We start from the raw sequence: 3,955 nt of genomic DNA, 5'->3' as shown, positions 1-3,955 counted from the left end.
TCTTCCCCTTTGGGCTGCACCTGCCCTGGCCACTGCCACCCACTCTTGTTCTCGTCCTGCTGCCAGCCGAGCGTCACCAGGTCACCGGAGTGTCGCTCAGACGAGGCAGCTGTGGACTTCCAGGACGGCAGTGAGTTCTGTGGTGGTTCTTTTCCATAAGCGCTTTATTTACTATCTAAGTGTAACTTTATTCTCAGCTCTGACGAGACTTTTTATAAAGAAGCTTTTGCCCTCTGGCCCATGGCCCTGTGATTAAGGAAACCAGACCCCACATGGCCATGATTTTCTTCATGACAATTGATCTGGACACGAGCTGCTCTAAACATTCTGATACTCTGAGCTGGCCCCGTATCTCAGTGGTGAAGCCCTGTGCACTGGGAATGGGACCCTACATGGATGACCGGGTTTCAATTCTGGCCTTGATCACGGGGAGGACATGCTGGGGGTATGTGCTTGTGTGCCTAAAATCCTGACAGGGTGGAGAGTGGGGACAGAACTGCAACGCGAGCACGTCCCATTGGGGGAGGGGTGCTTCCTCCCTCTGTCTCTCTAGCAAATGCATACGCCCTCCGGTAATATAAACGAGGCGGTTACTAAACTTCAGTACTCTGGACCACATTGCCCTGGTCGTCTTTGTACACCCACTCACAGTATGTACAAAGTGCCTGCTCTGTGCTAAATGCTGTGTTGGCTGGATCAAGCCCAGCAGGAGTCAAAGGGGAGAAACAACTTGATTTCGTTTTTGATATTGGCCAGGTGGGAGGATGCTGACAGAAAACCTGAGCATACGGGGGCATTGGGGTGTCAGTGTCGGTTTCTGTCTTGCCTCAGTGTGTCTGCCACTGTGCCTGGTATTCCCTCTGTTCTGAAAGTCTTCCTTAAGCTTCAGGGACACCGGGGAGCCCTGCTTAGGCTGGTTCTGCTTTTCTGCCACCAGGAAGGTAAAGACGACGTTACTGGGTGACCCTCGCATGTTAGCTGGAAAATCCAGTGGGGACGCTTGGCGCTGGTCCATGCGAGAGCTTCCTGAAGCCTTGCAAAGGAGAATGCTGGGTGGATGGTGCTCTCCCCATTACCTCACCTCCTTGGCTGTCCTCTTTTTTCTAGTCAAATCAAACAAAAACAAAACATTTGCCATCGTTATCCTTAGGGGCTGTTCTATATTAAGAGGACTGATTATGAGGAAATGTAAAATGAGCCCAGCATTAATCAAGACCTGCTGCCAACACGGGTGACTCAGTTTCCAATTCCACATGTCATCGTCCCAGAGAGAGAGCGCACGGCACCAAGGATGTCCAACGCTGAGACACGGTATGGCTGTGGACAGTGTGACAAAGTGCACTCGTTTTGAAGTTAAGTGTGCCTGGGTTCGAATCCTGACTCTGACCCTCACAGGTTTCAGATCCAAGGAGATCCTTCTTAGCCCTTTGGGACCGCAGTTTCTCCATGGGAAAAAAGGACTGAAAGCACCCGTTCTAAAATGCCTCCTGTCTTGTGTCAGGGCCGCAATGAGGATTAAGCAAGATGCTGGTCATACAGCGATGAGTCCAATGCCTGAGCACATAGGGTGGTGTGACAATTAAAAAAAAAATGACCCCCGTGAAGGGAAATCAAGCCCAGTCCCGAGGTGCATAGAGTCCTTTAAAAACTCTGTTTTCCTCTCCTCAGCAAGGTTGTAGTTCCCTAAGCCAACTTGGAGTAGCGGCCCAGGCAGGCCCAGCTTGGGTACGATGGAGCACTTTCCAGTCTCGGAGAAAGGGAAGACTTTGGATGTTGTCTCGTCCACTCTGATCCCCGGATCCTTTCCACCACGTTCTGCTTACTCACCCCTGACGATGGGAGGCTCGCTCTTCCTTGCTCATTCCATTTTCTAATGGTTACTAACCTCTTCTCTGTTTTGAAGCAAACTACACTTTTCCTACATCTTTTTCTCCTGGGTGTGTCCATGAACATGGACCTGCTGGTCTCAAGTCTGCTGCCCTCCGTCTCCCACAGTGAGGTCACATGACCTTTGCTGGTGACCTGCAGCCAGAACCAGCATCCAGGATGAGGCCCGATGATGGGGGAAGGGCCTTATAGGGCTCTGGTGTGGGGCCCTAGGCTGACCCGGTGCTAGCATCACACTGCAGTCCTGTTTTCTCAGCAGTGAGACCCAGGCCTCACCTTCCCGGACTCCTTCAGTCCATGAAGCATCACTGAGGTTCCCCGACTCCACTGGTCCCAAGCGATGCAGATATGCCAACAGCTCTCCCATGCCTGTCTCTGTCCCAAGGCTGTGACACTTGGGGATAGTAGTGACTTGCAGTGCAGGAAGACTTGGGCTCAAATCCCAGCCCTCCTCCTAGGTGTGACCTTGAACACATTTCTTGACCTTTTGGAAATTCTGTGCCTTTTGCTGATCAACCAGAGATCAGACGAAATTATTTTAAGGTGCTTTTCATTTAAAACATTTGGGAATAGTGTATTCTCTGGCTAGAGGGGTGTGTGTGTGTGGTACTGAGTTGTCATGTTGGAGGCCACACTAGTTTTTTGCACTTTGCTGCCACAATAAGAGCTGGGTGAGGGTGGGACGGATGGACAGCTGCCCGGGGCACCCATTTGTGTGGAGCTCTAAGTCAGGGTGAATGTGGAAAAATGGAAAAACTTGAATTTACCAGGACTCCTCTCAGGGAAGATGTGGATTAAAGGGACCTGTGGGAGCCATTTAGGAGGAAGGTGGGAGGTGGGATCTCTAAGAGTTATACTCAAGCAAATGTCATTTCAGGAGTGTGGCTCTGGTTAATTGCAGGTCTTTCATTTTGCTGAACGGAACATGCAAGTTAAGGCCAGAGCGGAGCTGTTAGTCTCAATGGAGGAGGGCCTGAGACATGGCCTCTGGGCCACTTCGCCCAACCTTCTTGCATACGTTGGTCGGAAACTTCCTCTTGCAGCACATATTGGACATGTATCTAAAGACTATTGGTTTGAGAAGGCACCACATCACTGATCCGTCTGCTACTGGTCTACGCAGGCACTTCCCTGGCTTGATACGCTCTTTCTGCTACAATGGGTGGGTGGTCTGATGATGACATTCCCTGTAGACAATTCCCAGTGGAGACAATTCTAGAAACTTCTCTTGTCTCTGTCGCCTCATCCTAGGTGGCCTTCTCTGGTTCCGGATTTCTGCTTCCCTCCTTGGTGTGCCTTCCCTGGATATTTCGTGTGTGTTTAGACTTCCCTGCAAACAACCTAGTGTCTCATCCCAGTCTTGCCTCTCCGAGCTGAGCCTGAATTCATGTCCCTCCCCTGTGTGCCTACAACCACACACGAATAACCCCCATTTCTACCTTCCCAGTCTGCCAGTTGGCATTGCCTGACGTTTAATCTGCACTCTGTTTATTCGAACCTCACAACCCCAGAGTGTAGCCGTTTCCAAGGAAAATGCTCCTGGGTGACAACCAGACCACTTCTATGGAGCACACGCACGTGTCCCCGCAGCAGGTCAGCACTCCTGTGCGCTTTCTTGTTGGACTTTGGTAGCACGTAGTTATATGTGAGCTGTACATTACTGATTTAGGTTGAAAAACCGGCTTCTAACCGGAATTAGAAAACTAATTCCTTCCTGTTGTTGGTGGGGAGAGTGGTTTAGAGGCAGTTGTGGATGCCTTGAGAGATGGAATGAGAAGCAATCGCCTGGGGAGAGGGTTGGAGGGAAAGAAAACAGACTCATTAGCTAGGAAGGAAACGGGCCGGTTAGTGCAGGGGTAGCCAGCTAGTCCGCACAACCTACAGGTATTTGCAGGCGGCGTCCACCTCTCCAAGTGTGTTTAAGGTCACGGATGTTCCATGCACGTGTTGAAGAAGTCAGAAATGGGGGCCTGCAGATGGCGTGGTGGTTAAAGGTGCTGGTTTCTGGCATGGCCAACTATGGTTCGAGTCCTGGACCTGGCGACTTGCTATCTCACTTTCCCTTTCT

At 50.9% G+C, this 3,955-nt stretch overlaps 1 long non-coding RNA gene across 2 annotated transcripts in view; it reads left to right on the top strand.

Moving 5' to 3' along the window:
* The window catches only part of LOC102479905 (uncharacterized), a 12,688-nt gene that overhangs the window by 4,678 nt on the left and 4,055 nt on the right, over positions 1 to 3,955 (top strand). The window contains exons 1-2 of one of the 2 annotated variants that reach the window (XR_333331.2): positions 29 to 130; positions 1,151 to 1,311. This is a non-coding gene — a long non-coding RNA (uncharacterized LOC102479905). Of the gene's footprint in view, positions 1 to 28; positions 131 to 1,150; positions 1,312 to 3,955 lie in introns of those variants that run through there. The other variant, XR_333330.2, reaches the window with a different exon arrangement.

The sequence above is a fragment of the Tupaia chinensis genome, unplaced genomic scaffold (genome assembly GCF_000334495.1).
Source record: "Tupaia chinensis unplaced genomic scaffold, TupChi_1.0 Scaffold000045_1, whole genome shotgun sequence".
NCBI lineage: Eukaryota > Metazoa > Chordata > Mammalia > Scandentia > Tupaiidae > Tupaia > Tupaia belangeri.
This window is presented reverse-complemented; position numbering and strand designations above follow the sequence as displayed.